We start from the raw sequence: 27,763 nt of genomic DNA, 5'->3' as shown, positions 1-27,763 counted from the left end.
AGGATTTATTCATCCTAGTCACTCTCCATGGGGAGCTCCGGTACTGTTTGTGAAAAAGAAGGATGGGTCTATGCGAATGTGCATAGATTACCGAGCACTGAACAACGCAACAATCAAGAACAGATACCCCCTTCCGCGGATCGATGATCTTTTTGACCAATTGAAAGGAGCAACTGTCTTCTCAAAGATTGACTTAAGGTCCGGCTATCATCAAGTGAAAGTGAAATAAGAGGATATACCGAAGACAGCCTTTCGAACAAGTTATGGGCATTATGAGTTTGTAGTTATGCCATTCGGAGTGACAAATGCTCTGGCCGTGTTCATGGATTTGATGAATCGGGTCTTTGCGGCATATCTTGACAAATTTGTGATTGTCTTCATTGACGATATCCTCATCTACTCGAGAACCCAAGAAGAGCATGTCGAACACCTGAATACGGTATTACGGATTCTTCGAGAAAAATGACTATATGCAAAATTCTCCAAATGTGAGTTCTGGCTTGATCGAATATCATTCTTGGGACATATTATCTCCAAGGATGGAGTAATGGTGGATCCGAATAAGATTGAAGCTGTAAGCAACTGGAATAGGCCAAAGAACGCCAGTGAAGTCAGAAGTTTTCTTGGTCTAGCAGGCTACTACAGGAAGTTTGTAGAGGACTTCTCCAAAATAGCAGCCCCGATGACCGTTCTCACCAAGAAGAATAAAAAGTATGAATGGACGAACGACTACGAGAAAAGTTTTACGGAATTGAAACGGAGACTGACCAGTGCTCCGATTCTTACTCTCCCGGAAGGCAACAAGGACTTTGATATGTATAGCGATGCTTCCTTCTTAGGACTCGGAGCTGTACTCATGCAAGATGGCAAAGTCATTGCCTATGCCTCTAGACAACTCAAAGAACATGAAAGGAATTACTTATGATTTAGAGCTAGCAGCGGTGGTCTTCGCTCTAAAGACATGGAGGCATTACTTATATGGGGCTCAGTGCAGGATTTATGCAGACCACCAGAGTCTAAAATATTTCTTCACGCAGAAAGACCTAAATATGAGACAACGCAGATGGCTCGAGCTAGTCAAGGACTATGATTGCGAGATCTTTTATCACCCTGGTAAAGCAAACAAGGTAGCCGATGCACTCAGCAGGAAGTCTGGCACTACCTGACGAAACTATTTTAAGTTCGAAGACGAACTTTCTATGAGGTATGAGGTACTGTAACACCCACAAAACTATAAGATAAGTATATGGGTGTTAGTTGCTTTAGAGCATAAAAGTTAGAAGAATCGAAAAAAAAAGAAAAGAAATAAGAGAAATAAAAGAAGAGGTGAAGGTTTGAACCTTGAACCTCTCATAAAGAATAGAAATAAAATTATGTATGATAACCACTAGGATAATGAATAACATGTGAATGGGAAATGATGGAAATTGTAGTTAAAAGTAAAGATATAATTAAGTGAGGGAACAAGAGAAAATCAAGTAGCTTTCCTTCCTCTTGTTTACCTCTTGGTTAAGAAAAGGAGTAGCAAGACAAGTTGTTTTCCTTCCTTCTTTCTCCTCTATTTTCGTGGGGTTAAGGGAATAATGAAGAGAAGAGTTAAGGGGAAGGAATGAAGACACATTCTCATTAGAAAAATACATGCATGCATTAAGGAGGAAAGGAAGCAAAGTTCACCTTTGTAACTTTCACCCACTTAGCATAAAAAGGAAAGAAACTAAAGGATTTCTTTTTTTTTTCCTTCTCCCTCACCCTTGCCGAGACTAGAAGCCTCCTTTGTAACACCCACAAGATTATGAGATAAGTATATGGGTGTTATTTGCTTTAGAGCCTAAAAATATGAAGAATCAAAAAGAAAAAAAAAAAGAGATAAGAGAAATAAAAGAAGAGGTGAAGGTTTGAACCTTGAACCTCTCACAAAGGATAGAAATAAAATTATGTATGATAACCACTAGGATAATGAATAATATGTGAAAGGGAAATGATGGGAATTGTAGTTAAATGTAAAGCTAAAATTTAGTGAAGGAACAAAGGGAAAATCAAGTGGCTTCTTTCTCTTGTTTACCTCTTGGTTAAGGAAAAAGAGTAGCAAAAGACAAGTTGTCCTTCTCCCTTTCCTTGTCGAGACTCTAAGCCTTGTCCCTCATCTCCACAAGCCAAGTTTGGGTTTCTCCCTAAGAGAAAACTAAACTACAAGAAGGAGCCTTCAAGGTGTACCCTTCCAAGCAAGAGAAAATCGAAAGGAGTGCTAGAAGAAGAAGCCCCCTACTTCCTCTTCACCAAGGGTACCATTTCTTTAAAGATTAACAAGTGATTACTAGGTAAGCTTCCCCTCACCTGTGGTACAATAGTTTGTATGGTTTTTCATGGAGTTAGATCGCTTAAAAACCTAGGACTTGCCTTAAGAAAATTCGGCCAAAAGAAGAAGAAGAGTTTAAGAAAGTTGTAATTAGATACGCTTACTATCTTTCTTGTGATATGTATTTTATGTAAAAAGTTAATCTAAGGTTTCCATGCTAGAATAAATGATGAAAACTTAGATCCATAAGCTTTAAACTCTCGGCCAAGCATGAACAAGAAGACTAGGTAAGTTTAAGACTCAAACTAAGCATGTTTCCTTATTCTTGAGTTATGTACCCTATGATAATGATGTTGTTAACTTTTTCTCCTACTTATATATTGTTGAAACTCCATTTTTCATGCCCATGAGTATTCGGCCATGTAAGAAGTAAAGGCTTAAGAGAGTTTTAAATCTAAGGCTAAGCATGCTAAGATTGTTCCTAAGACAAGGTATGAAGTTTTATGCCTTTGTTTAATAAGAAATTTACCATGTTGATGTTTTTACTTTATGACTCCATGACCTTAAGTATGTGTTGGGTATTAAGACTCAAAATTTATGATAGGTATGCTATGTGGTTCTTTTATGTCTATGGTGAGTTTTAAGTAAGAAAAGGTTTTTAAATTCTCTAAGTAAGACTTCCGCTGTGTTAAGTATGTATGCATAGCAAGGTAACCCCTGTCGCCTTAGCAGGAGGGGCGGGGCGGGGCGTTACATTGATAACCATGATTTTACTGTATTATTTTGATTCATTTATGCATGGTTTTGATGTTGGTTTCATAGTTTAAATCATGGTTACATTACATTTTTTGTGCATTGCATAGATTTTGGATTTAATTGCAAATCATATTATTTTTGGTGTTATTTGATGTTAATATTTAACTCTTATTTTGTAGGCAACAAAGGATCTTGGATTTGGATCTATTTGGACTGAAATTGGGCTCGGATCGGAATTTAAACGAGAAGATCAAGCTTTGGGTTGATTTGGGCCGTTCATCAAGAATAGGAGAGATCTGGACCATTCGTTGAAGATCTGGCCGATCCAACTTAATGGGGAGCAGATCTGAGCCATTTATGAAGATCCAGAAGTTTTGATCCAGATCTGAGTTCATCCAGCCATTGATCCAGCCGAATAAATTTGGACCGTTCATTTAAGACTGGGCGGATCTGGGCCATCCAGTGATGATCTGATCGATCCGACCTACAGGAGAGTAGATCCAGACCCTAGATCAACATCAGTACCTTCGGATCGTATTTTGGATGACTCTTCACAGTTGATTTAGCTCCAAATCAATCTCAGCCATCGGTTCAAATCTGAGATCTGTTTAAATGAGAAGCTATAGTGTTCCAGCTTCATCGTCGATTCCTCCGCGCTCAGCTCCGCGTCCCGGCGTTTTCTTCAGCATTTCGGCCCCATCCTCCTTCAGATCTACTTCTCAACGAGTCTAATTGGCGTTGGAGCTTCCATTCTTTTGCTTCTAGGCTCGGATCTTTTGCACGCGCCGGCGAACATCTCTCTGGAGTTCAGATCTGTTCGTATGTCCTCTGTTTCAGCCATCATCGGGGGAATTCTTCGGTGATAGTGGCTTGCTCTCTATCAGAGAGTATCGATCCAGAGAAATTGGATTCAAGATCTGCGAAATTTCAAGCTGTGCAGTTCCAATCTTCACCGGCTTTTCCAGGAAAGTTTTCCTTGGTGCTGGAAGAGATTGAATTGAGTTGAAGTTTTCATTCAATTATCTTGTGTTGTAGCAAGGGAAGACTTGTGTCAAGCCCCAGAGGAGTCCATGTCCGAGAAAATTTCGGCAGCATCTCCCCTTTACGGTGGACAATCTGAAACTTTTCTACATCCTCACATACCTCAGCCACAGGCGGCTGGAATAATAAAAACAATAAAAATACAACCACACATTCCACGCAGTTATATAACAAGTAAACAGAAAGATAATACCCTGACTCGAAATCAACCCTACTCCACTACACTCGTAAAGCTCAAATCCGATGCACTCACCTCTTCTGCCGTCCAAGCAGGCATGTAGTAGAATAAATCCAAATCCAAATCCATCGACATAATAAAATCCATACCATGTCCATAAGTAAAATAATCCAAAACATAACAAGTTCAAAACAGTCTAGAACAGAAAAGAAACCAAAAGAAAACCAATCATATCCTCGAGGTCTGCAGGGACCAGCAACTAGAACTCTCTCCTGACAGCATCAACCTGAAAATATCAACAATGGAGGCGGGGTGAGTCCAACACTCAGCAGGTACAATTGATATGCAAAGTAAAAAAATAACACCTAGCACTAATCATGCGTACAGTGTCCTGATAAAAACAAAGATAAATGCAAACCGAAGTAGACAGGAGAGAATCTATACTAACCAGGACCCGGTATAAGGACAAACGGTCCGAAAGGTATAGAAGACCTGTATGCATGTCAAACATAGGTATCCAAACAATATGCAGCATATAAATGCAACAAACACAATCACAAACAATAAATGCATCATGCATATGATGCCAATGTCATGGTCACCCCTGACGCCAGTCAGCCAACTCATAACAAAAGTGGGACCGAGTGGTTAGAGCTGTGACAACCGTGCACTCTGCATCACTACACCTGATGAGTGACCTAGTGGACGGGATGCTGTCGGAGTACACACGTACTCCTACCCCAAATCATAAATGGGGGAGAGCAATGCTCTCATCTCCCGGTACGCTATGACGGGGAGGGATCTCTAACGTGCTACACGCTGCGTCACACTACCCATGAGCGGACCAACAGAGCACCGGAAGAGCCAAACTGATGTGCTACCACGCTGTGTCACGCTACCTATGAGCGTCACAACGGAGCACCGAACAGTGATGAAACTGGCAATGTGCTCAACAATAATGGAGCAATCTATCGCACAGCATGCGATCATGCAAATGGTGCATGTCACTAAGCATGGTAATATACTAAACCAACCTCTGGACATATAACAATGGGCACCATAGTGAATAAATCATATCAAGATATACTGATCAATAAGGTATCAAACCTAGGTCCTGAACATGTGAAACATGGTTATATCATTACCCATGAGCATGAAAAAATCAGGTACGAGATCAATACGAGATGCAAACAAACAACCAATCAAATAGGTAACATGTATTGGGCAGTGATTAACCGAAACAAATAAGAAACACAATTAATGCAACATGTTAATTTTATTACTAAGCATATCAAAGACAATAAGTCAAAAGTACCCGCCTTCAATAGGAAAGGATCGTATCTGACGTCGAGATATCGTCTCGCGTCAAGGTCCTGTGTCAATCAATATATATACATTTATTTAGCTAACATTCATAAGAATATAAATAGCTAAATAAAATCCACAAGACTAAATTAGGGAAAACCCTAATCCGCACAATCTAAATCAATACACCCTAATTAAATCCCATGGTCAATTAGGGTTAGTTACCTTAACCCCAAACAAACCATTTGATAGCAATCCAAAGACCTAAATCCAATTACAACTGAATCTAAAATATGATCAACCACATGTTCCATTCTAAATTCATAGACCACATCAATTACAAAAGGTATTAAGATTCCTACATCATACCTCAAGTTCACAACCCTTAATGAATTTCTGCTGGAAAGGGTAGCCGATATCAAATGGAGCTACTGTCATCCAACTCCAATTTCCTAACCTAACGCTGTACCTTGACCCATACTTAGATAAATCAAGCTTTAGTCAATCCTATAAACCAATTCAAGTTCAATTCGATAACCTTACCATAGATCTGTGTCAGTAATGCAAGGACCAACAGTTAACCTAATCGGCTCGATCTGGCAGGTGAAGCAGCAGGTAATGTTGATCAAAGCTAGGGCACGAATGAAGAAAACTATGGCTTGTCGGTGGCTCGGCAGAACCTGGTGTCCAACAATCGGCACAGTGAGGACCTCCCCCATTCTAGTGACGGCTGAACTCAGCAAAGTCGGGGTGGCACCGTGCGATGAAGAGGAGAAGAGGCTCAGAGAAACAAGCGGTGGCCGGCGCTAGGGCTGTGGAGGGATGGTGATGTCGGCCAGAAGGGAGGTCTCTGCTCGGCGTCGCCGGCGCTTGGACAGGGAGGAGGAAGGGGGTCCCGGTGTGCGGCGAGGAAGAGCGGCGGTGGTGGCTCGCGGCTCGCTAGGGCACAACAGAAGAGGGTCGGCGTCGGTAGAGGACAAGAAGAAGAGGAGGTTGTGCGCGCTCGGGAAGGAAGAAGAGGTAATGGCCGAGGCTTATACGCGAGGGAGGGAGAAGGAAAATGACTCGGCGGTTAGGGCTCGGAGGAGGGCGTCGGGCGCGCGGGGAAGGAAGAAACGGCGAGGGGGCTCGGGCATAGGGGTTTCGGCGAGGCAGAGAAGAAAAACAAGTAAAGAAAATTAAGAAAATAAAAGAAAAAGGAAATGTAAATTATAAACATTTCCTCACTTAAATGGGGTAGCCTAAACAGGCTTTTCCGAATCCCGTTTTTATCCCCGTTAACTTGTCCGTACGAGCTATGAAAAATTCCTGAAAATTTTCCAAAAATTTCAGAAAATTCCCTTATTAATATTCGCCTATTTTTGGTATTTTACATTCTCACTACAACAAAAACCTTCATAGACATCGGTTTTCCACCGGTGTCTATTTCGTTTTCGACCGATGTCTATGAAGCCGATGTTAAAAGTCTGTCATTTTAGACATCGGGTTAAAACCGGTGTAGTATCACTTAACGACACCGGTTTTACAGCGGTGGAAAACCGATGTAATATTAGTTAATAACACCGGTTTTACAGCGGTGGAAAACCGATGTAATATGTATATTTTTTTCGCAAATTTGATTTCCGAAACCATGAAAAACCGACAATAAAAAAAAATACACAAATATTCACAAATTATACAAATATTCTTCATTCAATAATATCCATAAAATACACAAATATTAACAAATTATATAAATAATCTTCTTAGAACAATATCCATAAAATACCCAAACATTCTTTTTACATCAAAAGCTAGCTAATAGATATACTATCCCTAACCATTAATGGGTACCCCACGGAGCAGTAGGCCTCACTTCCTGTCCAGATCCAACATTCAATCCTTTCCCTAGGTCCCATAGCATAGTTCAGTGGTCGGCTCTGAAGTCCTCAGTGGTAGAAGTCTTACCCCATTCTCCTTTTCTCGTTCGCTCCTCCCTTTTCCCAGTCATCCCTCTTCCCTGTCATCTGTGCAATTAGTTTGTAAATTCAAATAACCAGAACACGAGAAAAATATACATATTCAATGACATTCAATAAAATATATAATATAGTTAAACAAAGTGAAGACCTTGACAAAATTAAGACTCCAATGGTTTAGTCATGCATATTGCATAGAGTTCAATTGAGGAGTAAGAACTAAGAACCATATAGCTGACCAAATAGTTAGCAAAAATATGGGTTCATTGATGTTGATAATATATTTCTCTGTCCTATTTACTAATAACCACCTGATATGGGTTCATTAAAAAATTTTGTCATATTTTGTCAAAATTAGAATCAACTAGCTATAGACTGAAACTGAGCCTAAGCAGAATCAGAATCATAAACTTGCTGAACAATCTTGGGCATCCTACAATAGATTATCCAAAAGTTGCAGAACAAAGTTGTAAAAAGTAGTAAAAGATTTGCAACTCTTATTCGATGCATAACAACAATTTTGATTTTGACACACGAGGCATTAACACCTGTTTTAACTTGACGCTATCTACTTGATAAAGTCAAGCAAAGACATTTACCTTCACTTCGATCCTTGAATCCTCGAATAATACATGCAAGACTCCAAGGCCTTCCACCAGAGCATGCTTTTGCTCCACCTTTTAATATGCCATTGTGTTGCTTCAGTCTGAGAATATGTCATCTTTTGTCAAACAATGGGAAGGGTTTCACTTACATATGCACGAATCTATATATTCATCAACAACATCTTCCTGCCAGACGAATCTAATGAAGGTAAAGGCACACAAATAATACAAAAAAAATTCTTCTGAGTGTGTGTTTCAGATTTAGAAAATATTTCAGTGGCATGTAAGTCAGAAATCAGTACTTAACAAATTAGAAAAGCAATCATCTTTAGAGATTTGTCAAGGACACATTTAACTAGCACCTTATCTGGACATAATATAGGCATTGGACATGTAATCAAAACCCCATCTATTTCGATAAGAACAAAATAAATTAAGGAAATGTATACAAGCGGGAAGTTCTCAACATTCCACAAGAAAAATCCATGATCATATTTGTTAGACTTCAAATCCGAGGCCAAAAGCTTGCACAAGGTCATTAAAGACTCACGCAAGGTCATTCAATACTTATATACTTGCTCATAAACTCTTTGGAAAATTGATAAATTTACTGAATTTCACTTCCATTAGTATGCCCATCACAATCTTTGATCCATAGAGTTAGTTATTAACCTTACATAACCTTCTTTAATAAATTCTTAATAAAATATACCATAATATTTTCTTAGTAACAGTAATTTTATTAAAATTTCTAGCTCAAATTATTACAGACAGTGGAGTCTTATTGATAAGCTTTTGGGATTGGATGCATTTTTGACATGACGGCTCCTTAATTTAAATTGTGAAACACATGGAAGTATCCGCCTACACTTAAATTAATGCAATAACACTATAAGAATAACCCAGATATACAAGTAATCTATTTAGGCATGCAAAAAGGAACAGTTGTATACCTTGAACAACAAGACCTACAAGAAAGAGTTTTGACGCTCGGAGTATCACCTTCTTGGTTGCTATAACTTTGTTTGGCACTCTCGGAGCAAAAAAAAAAGGAGTGTAAATAACATATTTATATAAAGACTGACTTTGATTCATTAACACAGTGTAATTACCTACATCTTTTGCAGTTTGCAAAAATTGATGTTTCAAATCAAAGAGAGGATTAGGATTTTATGAAGTTGATGGATTACCTTATATGTAAGGGAAAGTGCAACTCCAACTATAAACAAGAATAATGGCATGACAAAATCAGCAAGTGATATGCCATTCCAAGGACTATGATTGACAGTTGGAAGAAATCCTCCAGCATAATCTACAAATATCATGAGCTGCAATGAACAGATTTGTTGGTCACTACTGGCATCAAAGACATTTTACGCATAGGACAGAGAAGTGCATATGCATAAACAAAAAATGGTGCTCGTAGTTGTGATTAAAAAAAAACAATCTAGATTATTGGTTTAAAGAAAAGATTTCCATCTTGGCTAGCAAAGCACCTGCAAAATAGGTAGAACAAGATAAGAACATGTTTCTAGTGGTCAGTAGCAATCATCCTTCCCCAACTCTGCAAACAAAAATGGAGTTGGGAACAATATTTAACAAATAAATGGTACAAAAAAATGCGAAGAGTATCCTAAGCATCATTGTCAAAAAAAGCATTTAAGTATACTAAGAGCAGAAGCTTATATAAGAAAAAATGATAGGACTGTTAGATTATCTGTATCTTACTATGAGTGTGCCATGAAGCAAGAGACAGCCACAGCTGATAACTTTGCTGTATTATACTGAAGTCCGAGATTCCTCATTTATTACTTTATCCTTTGTGCCATAAGTATGTATTATACAGCAGTTGATTCCAAAACAATATATGTTGTCAGATTAAAGTACATTTGTTATTATTTAATTTAAAATTTTATCTGATCAATTTCTGTGATCTCTAATCGACACTCTTCCTTTTTTTCTCGATATAGTGTATTCTTTTGGCAGTGTTTACTTAGAGTGGGAAAAATAGAAGTGATATGAAATGGTCTAAACTCTAAAGTGAAAAGAAAAGAAAAGAGTTGTGTTATCTTTATCTTATTTCCACTCTATCTCATTTAATTTGTTTAGTAATACGGAATTGGAGGAAGAGAAATACTTTTGTTCAAACCATGCGATTCTAGTACTCTAAACAATGTTTATGATAGAATAAATAAGTAAATGAAAGACATCAAAAAGGAAAGACATTCTTTCTGCAATATTCTAACTAGAACGAAGCATAACAGAGATTAAGGGAAAAAACGATGAAGGTGAGGCATTAATTAATTACTATTCAATCAGATTAAGGGAAAAAACCCCAAGTCATACATATTTAAATGCAACCTCAAGAGAACCGTATTCTAGATCTCTCATTAGCAATCCATATATTACTCTGAACTATTATCATTCAGATTGATTAAATGAGCACAATTTAGATGATGAACTATCCGGATCGGCTAAAGAGGGAAGAATGAAGACTTTTATTTATTTACCTCCAGGACATGTTGCCACTCTTTTCCAGTGAACTGCAAAAAAAAAAAACAAAAAAAAAATTATAGATTGATAAGAAAAGTTGGATGAATGCATTTCCTCAAGGATCGTAAAAAGTGCCAGTAAGAGGAATTCTTAAAAGGAAAATGCCTACAGTCTGTTGCCTGTTTTCAAAATAAGGATCTTTCATCTATCTACCAAAGTTTAGTGCTAGCCTTGATCATTCTTAGGCTAATTTTTCTGAGTGATTAAATGAAAGATCATCAAGTTTTGGACTACTTACTGACCTTGTGAAGAACAATGTCAAAAGGACCTTGATCCAGAAGAGACCGGCTCTGATCAATGGCAACAAATATAATCCCTTTCTTCCTGCATGTCTCAATATATGAACATTGAAATGGAAGCGATTTGCAAATCCGATGCAATAAAAATTAATCAGTCTCATCAAAAAGTCAACAGCATAGCATAGATCAGGGACAAATCAGATGCAATTTGTAAACAATGAACTAAACCGTTAGCGATGTAATTAATTAATGTCTAACAGAAGAAAACTTGAAAAGAAAAAAAAAATCTGATTGAACATTGTTTAGAGTACTAGTTGGAATTAGGGAAAAAACAATGAAGGTGTTATCGTGTGACTGACCTGCCTTTGTTTGCTCTTATTTGTTTTTCTTGGAGTTTAGGAGGCTAGGTGAGAAAGATCCTGACGAGAAAAATCACAACATAATACACAAAAAATAAAAGCAAATAAAATAAATCTAACCTGAGAAAGATCTCGACGAAGATGTTCAAGTCAGTGGAGGGCTTTGGCGGAGAGGACTTAGGGTTTAGGGCTTCGGTGGAGAGGGCTTCGGCGGAGGAGTTCGCGTGAGAGGGCTTCGGTGGAGGAGTTCGTGTGAGAGGGCTTCAGCAGAGGAGATCGCATGAGAGGGCTTCGGCGGAGGAGTTCGCGTGAGAGAGAGGTCGTGCGACTTTAGGTTTTTTGCGTGAGAGAAAGGTGCGCGCGACTTGGTTTTTGCGTGAGAGTTGAAAATTTTAGCTAAGTATTGGTGGGAAAATTATCATAGACATCGGATTTTAAAAACCGATGTTAAAATCGGTGTCTATTAACGAAAAAATGGGCGCTCATAGACATCGCCTAAAAAATCGATGTCTATGAGCGAAAATATGCGCTCATAGACACCGGTTTTTGGAAAAACCGGTGTAAAATACTCAAAGACATCGGTTTTTGCTTAAAACCGTTGTTGTTCCACTGATGTCTATGAAGGTTTTTGTTGTAGTGTCTCCCCCACTAATTAAAATTTGGTCCCCAAATTTCGTTATCTACCATCAGCAAATACTAACAACAGGTAAAGAGTATAAAATGCTGAACGGTAAATTAAATCACATATCTCATGTGAAAAGATGGGGGTATCGAGCTCGGATCGTATCCTCGAGCTCCTGAGTAACTTCCTAGTCCAAATGTTACTGTCATCCGACTTAACCAGCCAAATAGTCTTGTTCCGCAACTGACGCTTTTTCCGGTCTAAAATCCATACCGGAACGTCCTCGTAGGTGACATCTGGCTGAAGGGAATTGAGATTATCTATCAACACATGTATCGGGTTGGGTATGTATCTCCTCAGTATCGATACGTGGAATACATCGTGAACACCCGCCAAGGACGGCGATAGTGCCAACCCGTAAGCTACTGCTCCGATCCTTTCCGAGATCTGGAAAGGTCCAATGTATCGCGGAGCTGGCTTGCCTCTGAGGTCAAATCTCTTCACCCCTTTCGTAGGTGAAAACTCGTAGAAATACTTGGTCGCAAATGGAGAACTCTAAGAGTCTCCGACTCGGGTCAGCATAACTCTTCTTTTGGTCCTGCGCCTCTGACATCCTCCGTCTGATAGTACGGACCAAGTCTGTCTCAAGCTGAGCTCTATGTGATCCCTATAACTGGGCCTCTCCAATCTCATCCCAGAGGACGGGTGTCCGACAAGGTCTACCATACAACGCCTCAAACGGTGTCATCTGGATAACCAAATGCAAACCGTTGTTGTAGGCGAACTCTCTACTAATGGCAGATGGTCCTCCCAACTGCCTCCAAAATCCAATACACAAGACCTCAGCAAGTCCTCTAGAGTCTAAATGGTTCGCTCTAACTGTCCATCTGTCTGCGGATGGAAAGTTGTACTGAAACAGAGCTGCGTGCCTAAGGCCTGCTGCAGACTCTGTCAAAAAAAAGACGTGACCCGTGGAACTCTATCCGAAATAATAGTCAACGGGACACCACATGATCTGATAATCCCTTGGTAAAACAGATCTACCAATCGATCCAGGAAATCAGTCTTCCGGATCGCTAACGAGTGCGCGGATTTGGTTAATTGATCAACGATTACCCAAATCGCGTCATGGCCTCGTTGTGTCCTCTGCAAACCTACCACAAAGTCCATAGTAATGTGTTCTCATTTCCACTCAGGAATAGGAATCTGCTGAAGTTAGTCGGTAGGTCTCTGATGCTCGGCCTTCACTTGCTGACAGACAAAACATCTAACTACAAAATCCGCGATGTCTTCCTTCAGGTCGTTCCACCAATAAAAACACCTCAATTCTTGGTACATACGGGTACCGCCTAGGTGGACAGCAAATCATGAGCGATGAGCCTCCGGAAGTAACTCCTATAAGACCGGATGAAACTGAAGTACGCATAACCTGCCTCGGAAGTATATAACACCCTCCTCGTCTCATGTAAAATCAGTCTGCTGCCCAGAAGATATCTGACTGCTAATGAACTGCAAATGATGATCACCAGCCTGGGCCTCTCGGATCCTCGTCCTGATCGATTACTGAGCAACCATGGTAACCAGAGTACCCTGTTTTGTCTGTCCTTACCCCTCAAGGCCCAAATCAGAGAAACCTTAAATCAAGTCTGTGACCACAACTCAGTGGCAAGCTAAAGTCCCTCCGGACTTCCTGCTAAGCGCTTCGGCAACCACATTAGCTCTCCCCGGGTGATAGCTAATGGTACTATCATAATCCTTCAGGAACTCCATCCATCTCCTCTGTTGGAGACTAAGTTCCTTCTAAGTAAACGAATATTTGAGACTCTTATGGTCACTGAGAATCTCAAATGTAACGCCATATAAATAATGTCGCCAAATCTTCACGGCAAAAATAATGGCGACTTGCTCCAGACAATGTACAGAGTAGTTCTTCTCATGTTCCTTCAACCGACGAGAAGCATAGGAGACTACCATATTGTGCTGCATCAGAACAGCGCTCAAACCCTGAATAGATACGTCGGTGTAGAGGACATATCCGTCCTCTTCAGAAGGTAAACCAAAATCGGAACCGACACTAGTCTCCGCTTCAGCTCCTCGAAGCTGGTCTCGTAGTCCTCGAACCACGTGAACTTCACGTCTTTCCTGGTCAGGCGTGTCAGTGGCATAGCAACACGTGATAAACCCCCAACGTATCTCCAGAAATATCGAGCCAAACCAAGGAAGTTGCGAGCCTCTTCTATATAAACTCTGTCTATTCGCAACGGTAACAACCTCGATCTCCTGTGGAACCACGGTATACTCCTACTGGTGACCGTGTGTCTCAACATCTCACAGAAGACAACCAAAATACGCACTACTGATCTTCACATCTAGACATTTCCATCAAAACATCTCTAGAATTATACGAAGATAGTGTACGTGATACACCTCAGATCAGGAATAAAACACCACATCGTCAATAACTATAATGAATTCTGATCCAATATCCTAGGGATACCCAAATCATCGAGTACATGAAAACATCTAAGGCTCCGCAAGCCCTACTGGTAAAACCAAGACACATAATGTCCGTATCACAACATTCCTAACCATAAGATCCTCAACAATAAACAGATCTGATCACCAACGATATAAATCACCAAAGAATAGATCCTCCAGTGTAAGAGCAACGCTCCATCACACGAAATACCACATATGTGGGAGCAACGCTCTACCATAAGAAATCCTCAATATGTGGGAGCAACGCTCCACCACAAATAATCCGAAATATGTATCCACAATAAATATGGGAGCAATGCTCCGCTACAACCAATCCACAATATGTGGGAGAACAAACCTAAGTGCCCAAAGCACCTAACTATCTAACCAGTGACTATCTCGGGTCGTTCTACCACAGATCACTGTGGGCGGCCAAAGGTATAAACAACCTAGTAAATAAATCAAATCCATCAACATCGTAGTGAGTCACCCACTGATAAGAATATGGGTTGACAGGGTAATCCAACAAATGACATAATGCAGACACTCCACACCTTGCATTCAACATAAGCAGAATTATCATGCTGCTACCAACAATACACCTGGCACACTTGTCACACAACATATGCATGATCAACATAATCCTCCAATTTGTACACACCAAACACACTCATAGCACAGGTATAAATCAGTGTGATACCTCCAACAATACCTACCGAACCCGTGTGCATATATTAACATAGGTATAATCGACAATACATCTCAAACAACCTCTCATGACATATATACACCTATGCCAAGAGTATAATCAACGTAATACTTCCAACAAATCAAAATCGACACGAGTATACACTCAAAACAATCATATAATAAACAAGATACCTCAAATATTACACCGAACACATCTGCATATATCAACAACTCAGATTAAATCGATAAGATACATCCAATAAAACACTCAAACATATGTGCACATTCCACAACATAATTTTTAATTGACAAACCTCCAATAAAAAAAATCAGACATGTATGTCTAACCACTCAGGTATAATCTACTAGAAACTCACAATAATCATATGTATAAATGTGTACGACCCAAAAGATAAAGTCAGAATTCAAGAACATCAAGACACTCAGGTATAATCTACTAGAAACCCACAATAACCATATGTATAAATGTGTACGACCCAAAAGATAAAGTAAGAATTCAAGAACATCAAGACACTCTCATTTTTATCCTCAAAAATATCAGCCCAGATAATATCAGATGAATAAGTCTCTACTCCCCATGAGAGCAATTTAACATTCAAAACATCAAATCATTATGCATCCACATAGTCAAATATCAGAGAAAGCAAATATAAATTTTATCATCCTGTTAACTAACCACAACTAACCAGATTTATTAAAATCTCAAAGGCACACTCAACCGTAAACTCTCTAGCACCCGATTATAATCTGATCACCAACTATAATCATCAAACCTGTGAATATCATACTTGACACTCACTATGTCACCATCAACGACAACCCAAATAATAGATCATCAAAATAATTATCCACTAATAGATCATCAAAACTAATATCTAGTAACAGATCATCAGACCACCACATAACATTTACTCTCATAAATCATTAGAAATCAACACATCACAAAATCTGATCCCACAATATTCCTCAACCTCAAATCATTCTCAACAATGATCAAACATGATAACTCCCCAAATGACCAATTTTCATCGTATCGGATACCCTAATATCCAAAAGATATGAGTATAAAAACTCTACTGGCTAATCCACAGGAATATATAGGTATCATCCATTACCCAGCTAACAATAGCAGAGGCTGATATGTGCCGCCATCTCCTAATAGTAGTAACAGAAGCTAAAACTACTGATGGTATGATATGAAAAATCATCAGAGACTATAATCCTTGATCTCTATTAGGGTCGACCAAGATCAGTGGCTAACCCATCACATGTAATATGGCTACAACAACCAGACAGGTAATAAAGATAAAGTGCTAATAGATGTCCTAACTATCATAAAATAAACATCATACCTATTTGCCGTCTGGAGATGTTCCATCGCTGTCCAGTCCCCAACTTCTGACCTCAAAATTCCGAACATGAAAATCATCGGAAATCCATATAAATCCAAAACGGAAGTCCAAAATATATACAAAATGGAAAATTCGTGCAATCCAAATAACTACCCAGTTTGCCTCGCAAACTTGGGCTAATCCAAAAATCCAGAATACCAAAAGCAGGTATCATAACCCTGCTATGATACCAATAAATTGGTATCAGATAAATCTCGAAAATCCAAAATACAAAAATCCATCAAGTATCGCCAAACTTGGCACTCTGATACCAAGTAAATAAATTGGTATAAGGTTATCCCAAACATCAAAAATACGAAAACAAAAGATCGTATACCTGTGCTCTGATACCACTAAATTGTCACGCCCCAGAGGAGTTCCTGCCCGAGAAAATTTCGGCAGCATCTCCCCTGTACGGTGGACAATCTGAAACTTTTCTACATCCTCACATACCTCAGCCACAGGCGGCTGGAATAATAAAAACAATAAAAATACAGCCACACATTCCACGCAGTTATATAACAAGTAAACAGAAAGATAATACCCTGACTCGAAATCAACCCTACTCCACTACACTCGTAAAGCTCAAATCCGATGCACTCACCTCTTCTGCCGTCCAAGCAGGCATGTAGTAGAATAAATCCAAATCCAAATCCATCGACATAATAAAATCCATACCATGTCCATAAGTAAAATAATCCAAAACATAACAAGTTCAAAACAGTCTAGAACAGAAAAGAAACCAAAAGAAAACCAATCATATCCTCGAGGTCTGCAGGGACCAGCAACTGGAACTCTCTCCTGACAGCATCAACCTGAAAATATCAACAATGGAGGCGGGGTGAGTCCAACACTCAGTAGGTACAATTGATATGCAAAGTAAAGAAATAGCACCTAGCACTAATCATGCGTACAATCTCCTGATAAAAATAAAGATAAATGCAAATCGAAATAGACAGGAGAGAATCTGTACTAACTAGGACCCGGTATAAGGACAAACAGTCCGAAAGGTATAGAAGACCTGTATGCATGTCAAACATAGGTATCCAAACAATATACAACATATAAATGCAACAAACACAATCACAAACAATAAATGCATCACGCATATGATGCCAATGTCATGGTAACCCCTGACGCCAGTCAGCCAACTCATAACAAAAGTGGGACCGAGTGGGTAGAGCTGTGACAACCGTGCACTCTGCATCACTACACATGAAGAGTGACAGAGTGGACGGGATGCTGTCGGAGTACACACGTACTCCTACCCCAAATCATAAATGGGGGAGCGCAATGCTCTCATCTCCCGATACGCTATGACGGGGAGGGATCTCTAACGTGCTACACGCTGCGTCACATTACCCATGAGCGGATCAACGGAGCACCGGAAGAGCGAAACTGACGTGCTACCACGCTGTGTCACGCTACCCATGAGCGTCACAACGGAGCACCAAACAGTGATGAAACTGGCAATGTGCTCAACAATAATGGAGCAATCTATCGCACAGCATGCGATCATGCAAATGGTGCATGTCACTAAGCATGGTAATATACTAAACCAACCTCTAGACATATAACAATGGGCACCATAGTGAATAAATCATATCAATATATACTGATCAATAAGGTATCAAACCTAGGTCCTGAACATGTGAAACATGGTTATATCACTACCCATGAGCATGAAAAAATCAGGTACGAGATCAATACGAGATGCAAACAAACAACCAATCAAATAGGTAACATGTATTGGGCAGTGATTAACCGAAACAAATAAGAAACACAATTAATGCAACATGTTAATTTCATTACTAAGCATATCAAAGACAATAAGTCAAAAGTACCCGCCTCCAATAGTAAAGGATCGTATCCGGTCCAAATCTGACGTCGAGATATCATCTCGCGTCAAGGTCCTGTGTCAATCAATATATATACTTTTATTTAGCTAACATTCATAAGAATATAAATAGCTAAATAAAATCCACAAGACTAAATTAGGGAAAACCCTAATCCGCACAATCTAAATCAATACACCCTAATTAAATCCCATGGTCAATTAGGGTTAGTTACCTTAACCCCAAACAAACCATTAGATAGCAATCCAAAGACCTAAATCCAATTACACCTGAATCTAAAATTTGATCAACCACATGTTCCATTCTAAATTCATAGACCACATCAATTACAAAAGGTATTAAGATTCCTACATCATACCTCAAGTTCACAGCCCTTAATGAATTTCTGCTGGAAAGGGTAACCGATATCAAATGGAGCTGCTGTCATCCAACTCCAATTTCCTAACCTAACGCTGTACCTAGACCCATACTTAGATAAATCAAGCTTTAGTCAATCCTATAAACCAATTCAAGTTCAATTCGATAACCTTACCATAGATCTGTGTCAGTAATGCAAGGACCAACAGTAAACCTAGATCGGCTCGATCTGGCAGGTGAAGCAGCAGGTAATGCTGATCAAAGCTAGGGCACGAATGAAGAAAACTATGGCTTGTCGGTGGCTCGGCAGAACCTGGTGTCCAACAATCGGCACAGTGAGGACCTCCCCCATTCCAGTGACGGCTGAACTCAGCAAAGTCGGGGTGGCACCGTTCGATGAAGAGGAGAAGAGGCTCAGAGAAACAAGCGGTGGCCGGCGCTAGGGCTGTGGAGGGATGGTGATGTCGGCCAGAAGGGAGGTCTTTGCTCGGCGTCGCCGGCGCTTGGACAGGGAGGAGGAAGGGGGTCCCGGTGTGCGGCGAGGAAGAGCGGCGGTGGTGGCTCGCGGCTCGCTAGGGCACAACAGAAGAGTGTCGGCGTCGGCAGAGGAGAAGAAGAAGAAGAGGTTGTGCGCGCTCGGGAAGGAAGAAGAGGTAATGGCCGAGGCTTATACGCGAGGGAGGGAGAAGGAAAATGACTCGGCGGTTAGGGCTCGGAGGAGGGCGTCGGGCGCGCGGGGAAGGAAGAAACAACGAGGGGGCTCGGGCACAGGGGTTTCGGCGAGGCAGAGAAGAAAAACAAGTAAAGAAAATTAAGAAAATAAAAGAAAAAGGAAATGTAAATTATAAACATTTCCTCACTTAAATGGGGTAGCCTAAACAGGCTTTTCCGGATCCCGTTTTTATCCCCGTTAACTTGTCCGTATGAGCTATGAAAAATTCCCGAAAATTTCGAAAAATTTCGAAAAATTCCCTTATTAATATTCGCCTATTTTCGGTATTTTACAACTTGTTAGAGGAGTAGTTTTTTATAGAGCTGGTTTAGATTTAGATTTTACAGTTTATTGTTTCTACAAATTCTGTTTTCATGAGATATTGTTTTCATTTTTTTGAATTCCTGTTCTTTGAATCATTCAATTTCGTTTCTGCAATAAATTATGTTGCATCTGTTTCTTTGATTAGAAACGGTTTAGATTCATATCCTGCAATTTATGAATTCCTGCATTATTGCTTTCTTAGATTTCGCTATTAACCTTCTTGTTTTCTAAATCTGAATTGTGTAGTTCTGATTTTGTTACTTTAGATTGCTTTTGTGCAATTCAATTCCATTTTCTCTTTTATTGTTACAGTTTAAGTTTTAATTTCTGCAATTCTAGTTTAGTATCAAATTGCTGCACATGTCATTTCTGAAATCTCACTTCTGATATATCCCTTTTAGCTTCTTAGTCATAGATTATGTTATTTTTCCTTAGTTAGGATTTGATTACTGCTCAAGATCAGATTTATTAGTTGCATTTTAATTCGCAATCTAGGATGTGAAGCAAAACTGATCATTCCCATTTTATCAGAAGAAAACCTCAAAAGGAGAATAATGCTAGTCTAATTTCAAACATTCTACTATTAGTTTCCTTGTGAGATTCGACTTGGGACTCCATATTACACGAGATTTACTAAAGTTAATTGAGTCCTTAACTTTTATTAATTTGATGTGCCACGTGACATGAAAATGGTAAACACCACTGTGCCCACTAAAGGGAGTCTTGGTCATCTTGCCTCGTAGGCATGACTCGCATACCTCATATGATTCAAAATCAAATGAGTCCGGCAAGCCATCCTTATGGAGCTGGGATAAGCGCTTGTCATTTATATGACCTAAGCGATAGTGCCAGAGGTAGGTTTAGTTCAGGTCATTTGACTTGAACCTCTTGGTATTTATATTATAGATAGGGCTTTCAAGGTCTAGAATATAGAGTCCGTTTATCAGAGGTGCACTACAATAGAACATATCGTTTAAATAGACGGAACAACATTTGTTCTTTATTGTAAATGAAAATCCTTTCTTGTCCAAACAAGAAACTGAAATTATGTTCTTAGTCAAGGCAGACACATAACAACAATCATCTAAATCTAGTACAAGCCCAGAAGGTAGAGATAGATAGTAAGTTCCTACAGCAATAGCAGCAACCCGTGCTCCATTGCCTACTTGTAGGTCTACCTCACCCTTCGTCAATGCCCTGCTATTTCTCAGCGCTTGTACATTAGTACAAATATGCGAAGCACATCCGGTATCTAATACCCACGATGAAGAAATAGAGAGGTTGACTTCTATAACATGTATACCTGAAGTAGAAATCTTATTTCTCTTCTTCGTAAGATCTTCCAGGTATTCTTTGGAGTTCCTCTTCCAGTGCCTTGCTTGTCCTTGATATAGGTGACAAAGATGTTCAACCATATCGTAAGCGTCCATCAACTCATGTTGCTTCTGAAGCTCAGAGTTCATGGTCGCGAGCCTAAGACAGGACACATCTAATGCGTCATCTTGATGCTTCTTTTAAGCATCTCGGTCTGCTCGCGTGACAGTGGCAGGAGGAGCCTCCGGAATGGGCTGCTCCAGAATGTACAGTTTACGTTCTTGGGTGAGAACTATTCTCAGGTTCCTGTATCAGTCTAGGAAATTTACTCCGTTGAGCTTGTCCTTCTTAAGGACAGAACGCAGAGAGAAGTTGTTCGTGTTTGACGTCATGGAAATTCTATAACAAAAATAAATGCAGAAATAAATATCATATTCTTAATAATTTAATTAGGCCTTTAACTAAATGATGCTCCCACTGAATTCTATAATTCATGTGGGACAAGATCCACATCATACTAACCCTTTGAATTAGCTTTGGCTAATACGCCCAAGACTTAGTATGATCGGTAGGTAACATTTACCAATTACATCTCTATGCAACTCTTGTTTATAGGATCAATATCCGCATTTATATTAAAACTCGAGTTAGCTTTGGCTAATACGCCCGAGAGTTAATATGTATGTGATTTTGACCTATCTTTCCAACCGTTGGAGGAATGCCTATAGTTATACTCGATCCAACCGAGTTAACTAGGAATACTCAATCTAATTGAGTTGTACTCATCCATGCGTTGATAGGCGGGACCAAGATTGTCCCTTCGTACCCTACCAAGATAGTATGTGTTGCTCTGCTTTGGCAGATTCAACAACAACATGCGATCGAGGTAGTGGTAGGTATCACGACATGGTAGGCATTACGAGTTGACGTGATTTAGATCTAATCTAAACGATGATGCGTATCATATACTTGATAGATCTAATCTAATCGAAGGGTGCATCATGTGCACGACTTAGATCTAATCTAATCGTAAGGCACTAATTAATTACTTAATTAACTAGCATGCATCACATACACACAAAACAATTAATTAAATAATTAATCAAATAATTTTGTGATTATGTCATGGCCCTACTACGATCTTCTCAAGCCAATGAGAAGATCGTATGGTCAACCTAAGGTCAACAGCTTCTCAAGCTTCTTCGTTTGAGCACCTTGTGTTGCTCGCGCCCTCCTCGTAACTCCGTCTCATGTGGACCTTCCACCGCTTCAAAATTTACATTACAATTTTGAAACTCGAGTTACATTCGAGTCTAAATCTAATTTAAAACCAGAATATAAGAGAAAGGCACGACGCGCAGGTCGTGAAAATAAAATAAAATAAATACAGCACGCACATCACATAACGGCACGCAGGCCGTATTATGAATTACAACACATTTCCAAATCCAATTTGGGTCTTTGGGCCATGACTATCACATAAATAATATATAATTCAAAATTATATATTTCTATAATTTTTCTATAATTTTTACAATTTTTATGAGTACAATTTCCCGGCGGTTCCGTTTAGCGGTTTTCGGGCGCAATCGTGGAACGAATCCCCTTGCGGGGCCAGGGGCAGCGCCCCTACCCGCGATCTAACCATCGCGATGGTTCCTTAGCGATCTAACAGTGCCTTAGCCTGCTGTCCCAAAAGGTTTTGGAGCGAAACTTGGCCGTTTTGGGAAAAACTTCTCGGTAGTCGAAGCCTACAAGTGTCGAGACACTTGTGCTTCGCTTCTACGAGAAAAATACCCATAAAAACCATAAAAATCATAAATTTACAGAATATTACAGAACTGAAAAGTTTTCATAAAACACAAAATAAACTCGTATTCGTCTTCGCACGTGGCTCTGATACCACTGTTGGGTTTTTCGGGCCGTGAAAATCGCTTTTTCGCGTCGCGGAAACCCCGAAACTCCCTAGCCAACGGATCCGTGCAAAAAAATATCATTCGAAATTATGAGTACGAGTTTACCTAGATCTACATAGAGAAAATCTTATACCTTCGATGCGTGCCCTTTTCTTGTATCGTTGGCAATGCCCCATGGATATGGGCCATTGTTTCTAAATAGGTTCTTGCAACGTTGGCAATGTTTCTAAACTCCTTTAAAAACATAAGCAATGAGCGGCATCTAGCAATACATCATTGCTACCCAAGTTACAAGAATGTTGAGATCCAACATCACCTTGTGACTACTAATTGTGACTCCTCACAATATGTGACATTGTCCTTCTATCCTAGACATCTAGATTAATCAATGTGAGGCATAGACCGTGTCATCCTCTAATCAATCTAAATCTTGAACTCCAAGTAGACTCACTCGATCAAATGAGCTCAACATCTCTTGTTGACTCATTTGGGCATGACCATGCACTTCATGGTCTAACTCTATCAAGAATACCGATGTCGCTCCCGTCATATGGGAGGGATAGATCACATCTACATCACTCACATCCCTCTGTATAATTCGTTATATACCCAGTAATCGCCTTTATAGTCCACCCAGTTACGTTTGACGAAACCAAAGTACATAACTCCTTATGTAGGGAACCATGGTGACTTCAGGTCTAAGGACCAATAGTCATACTAATAGTCACATGAGAAAGTATATGACACTCATATAACGATCCATGATACTTTCTCATGGCGGGTCATTCAGTATACATTCTCTAATGCATACCCATGTGTCAACTTGATATCTCCATATCCATGACTTGTGAGATCAAGTCATCGAGTTGACATACATGCTAGTCTTATTGCATTAACATTGTCCCTGAATGTTAATACTCGACTAGGAATAATTTAGAGTAGTGTTCCCTATATCATCTCACTATCGATTCAACCAATCGATTGATATAGGTAAGAACCTTCTACTCAAGGACGTTATTATACTTAGTTTATTTGGCACCAATACAAGTAAGTGTAATAACCAAACAAATGCCTTTATTAATATAAGAATATGATACAATAAGTCCATAATACAATCATCAAATGATTTACTCTAGGGCTCTAGCTAACAATAATTTCCATATTTTGAATTGTGGAGAAATTGGATTTAAAGTATATAAATTGCCAACCAATGCACCAGAACAAATAATCACCTTATTTCTCTTTATAACCACATTGTTACTAAAAGAAATAGAATATCCATCCAAATACAGTTTACAAACTGAAATTAAATTTTTTCTAAAACTGGGTACATAAAGATAATTTCTTAAAACCAAACTTCTATTCCTATCAAAAGATAAGTAAACATCTCCCACTGCAATAGCCGTCACCTTAGTGGCATTGCCCATGTATATGGTTATCTCTCCTTCAAATAGTCGTCGGATTTCCTGGAACCCCTACAAAGAGTTGCAGACATGATCAGTGGCTCCCGTATCTACACACCAGGTGCTGGTAGATAACACTGCTAAACATGTTTCAACTACTAGAGAATGAGATATACCTTTATTGTTCTGATTCCTACGAGGACAGTCCGCCTTTCAATGTCTTGACTGCTTGCAGATGAAGCACTTGCCCTTCGGCTTCTTCATTCCAACTTTTTGTCCTGTACCCTAAGGCTTATTCACCTTCTTTGCTGAAAAGACCTATTTCTTCTTCTTCTTGCCTTTCGACTTATAAGTAGAACCATTTTCAGCATAGTGAATCTGAGAGCTGTGACGAAATATACCTTCTACTGCCTGTAGTTCTGTCAGAAGTTCTGCCAACGTATACTCCCTTTTGTTCATGTTATAGTTCAGGCGGAACTGCTCAAAACTTCTGGGTAGCATTTGGAGAATTATATCGACCTGGGTTTCCCCATCGATTTCACCTCCAAGGACTTGTATTTCGTTCAGATAAGCCATCATTTTGAGAATATGATCCCTAACGGATGTTCCCTCCGATATGGTGGCGGTCATTAACTTTCTCATTGCCTTTTGCCTAGCAGTCTGACTCTGGTGCCCAAAGAGTTCTTTGAGATTGTTCATTATATCATAAGTCATTGATAAGTCCTGATGTTGATGTTGCAATACATTTGACATTGAACCCAAAATGTAACACCGTGCCATCTGATCTGTCTTAACCCATTTCTTATATTATTCATTGTCCTCTGGGGTAGAATCATTGTTAGGTGTTTCTAGGCATGCCTTTGACAGTACAAACTTATAGCTTTCAGTAGTTAAGACAATATCCAGGTTTCTTTTCCAATCTATATAGTTTGGACCAGTAAGTCTATTCTCTTTTAGTATAATGGCCAGTGGGTTGAAAGTCATCCTAAGAATTACAAAATAAATTTTGGTCAGGACTCTAAATTTAGAATAATATTGATTCCTCAAAACAATACTATTTAAATTTACCAACACCTCAAAACACCGTGAATTTTGCATGCCACGTTAGTGTTGTTGGTTGCTACTCGAAAAACCTATAGGTTCCACTGTACAAAAATTTTGTACAAAGGTCTGAACCTTTTCCTAGCTACCATGTGCTCTTTTAAATTAAATTTTGGATCGCCTGCGGAACTTAACACGTTTGATCCAAAACTTAATCTATTTGTTCTTTTAGGTTTTGACTTGGATCTCCTGCGGAACTTAACACGTTCGACCCAAGTCTCCTTAAGTTATTAATTTCATTAAATATTAATTTTCATAATTAGTTCCCAGTACTGACGTGGCGAGGCACATGACCTTCTTGGATATGGGAGCAACCACCACCGACTAGATTAAACCTTTTATAGAAATCTAATATTTAATTTTCTAAAATAACTTTAGGTTAACCAAAGAGAACAATCAAATCACAAGGAAAAGAAAAAACAAAAGAACACAACATCGAAAAACATATTCAAAATTCTAGAACGTAAGCCTCTTGTATTTGGTATTATTTCCATAAATAACTAGCATGATGCGGAAAGAAAAATTACTAGTTATACCTTGTAGAAAAACCTCTTGATCTTCTACCGTATTCCTCTTCTAACCTCGGGCGTTGTGTGGGTAACGATCTTCCGAGATGAGAAACCACCAACCACCTTCTTCTCCTCCTAGCTAGGTTCGGCCACAAAGAAAGAAGCTTCACCAAGGAAGAAAATTAAAAAACTAACCAAGCTCCAAGAGATGCTAGCTTCCTCTCCTTCTTCTTCTTCTTCTCCAAGTAGTATCCGGCCACCACAAGAGCTCCAAGCCTTTGAGACAGGTTCGGCCACCACAAGAGGAAGAGAGGGAGATGATGATGATGGCCGGCCACACCAAGGAACAAAAGAGGGAGAGAAAATAATAGAGGTTGTCTCATGAAGGCACCCCTACCCCTTCTTTTATATTCCTTGGCCTAGGTAAATTAGGAAATTTAATTACAATAAAATTTCCTTAATTTCCTTGACATGATTTAATTGAGAAAAATAAAATAAAATTTCCCAAATTAAAACCAATGGCCGGCCACATAAATGAAGGAAAAAACTAGACAAGTTTTAATCAACAATTAAAACTTCCTAATTTGTTTCTGGAAATTTTAAAAATAAAATTTCTCTTTAAAAATCTCTTCATGGTTGATAAAAGGAAATTTCTATAATTTTAATTTTATCAACATGTGAATAATTTTAAAGAGAAAATAAAATATCTCACCAATCGACAAATAAGGAAAGAGATCTAATCTCTTTCTTTAATCTTTTGTAGATCTTTTACAAGACAGATATTTTAATTTTAATTCTCTTTAATAAATTATTTCTTCCACATAATAAAAATTAAAATTAAAATCCCTTTTTAATTTAATTTGGCCGGCCCCCACTAGCTTGGGTTCAAGCTAGGGCCGGCCACCCAATATTATACCTAGGCCGGCCCCCTATTGGTGGGTATAGAAGGTGGGTATAGGTGGGTATAGTACTCTATAAATAGGAGGCTATGATAGGGACCGAGAGGAGGAATTGGTTTTGATCTCCCGATAAAATTAAGCATCCCGTGTTCGCACCGAACACAAAACTTAATTTTATCAATAATAATTCATTCCACTAGAGAACTATTATTGAACTACCGCATCAATCCCAAATTACATTTTTTGGGCTCCTTCTTATTATGAGCGTGTTAGTCTCCTTGTGTTTAAGATATTGAATGTCCACTAATTAAGTGAGTTACTGACAACTCATTTAATCAATATCTAAGTCCAAGAGTAGTACCACTCAACCTTATCGTCATGTCGGACTAAGTCCACCTACAGGGTTTAACATGACAATCCTTATGAGCTCCTCTTGGGGACATTATCAACCTAGTATCTCTAGGACACAATTTCCTTCTATAATCAACAACACACACTATAAGTGATATCCTTTCCCAACTTATGGGGCTTATTGATTCATCGAACTAAATCTCACCCATTGATAAATTAAAGAAATAAATATCAAATATATATGTTTGTTATTATATTAGGATTAAGAGCACACACTTCCATAATAACTGAGGTTTTTGTTCCTTTATAAAGTCAGTATAAAAGAAACAACCTCAAATGGTCCTACTCAATACACTCTAAGTGTACTAGTGTAATTATACAGTCAAGATAAACTGATACCTAATTACACTACGACCTTCTAATGATTTGTTCCTTTCCATTTTGGTCGTGAGCTACTGTTTATAATTTATAAGGTACTGATAACATTATCTTCTTCATGTGACACCACATGCTATGTTATCTACAATAT

General features: G+C 39.1%; 1 long non-coding RNA gene across 2 annotated transcripts; it reads right to left on the bottom strand.

Annotated features, from left to right (window-relative positions):
* Positions 1 to 9,323: 9,323 nt before the first annotated feature.
* LOC122016828 lies at positions 9,324 to 11,352 on the bottom strand. Of its 2 annotated transcripts, XR_006121198.1 has the most exons (4): positions 11,291 to 11,352; positions 10,935 to 11,016; positions 10,650 to 10,682; positions 9,324 to 9,467 (listed from the first exon to the last, which is right to left on the bottom strand). It is a non-coding gene; the product is annotated as an uncharacterized LOC122016828 (long non-coding RNA). The 2 variants fall into 2 exon arrangements; XR_006121199.1 differs by lacking the exon at positions 11,291 to 11,352 and having other exon boundaries at positions 10,935 to 11,044.
* Positions 11,353 to 27,763: the final 16,411 nt, after the last annotated feature.

This window comes from Zingiber officinale, chromosome 8B, assembly GCF_018446385.1.
Source record: "Zingiber officinale cultivar Zhangliang chromosome 8B, Zo_v1.1, whole genome shotgun sequence".
NCBI lineage: Eukaryota > Viridiplantae > Streptophyta > Magnoliopsida > Zingiberales > Zingiberaceae > Zingiber > Zingiber officinale.
The sequence above is the reverse complement of the archived record's forward strand: the minus strand, read 5'-3'. Positions and strand labels throughout refer to the sequence as shown.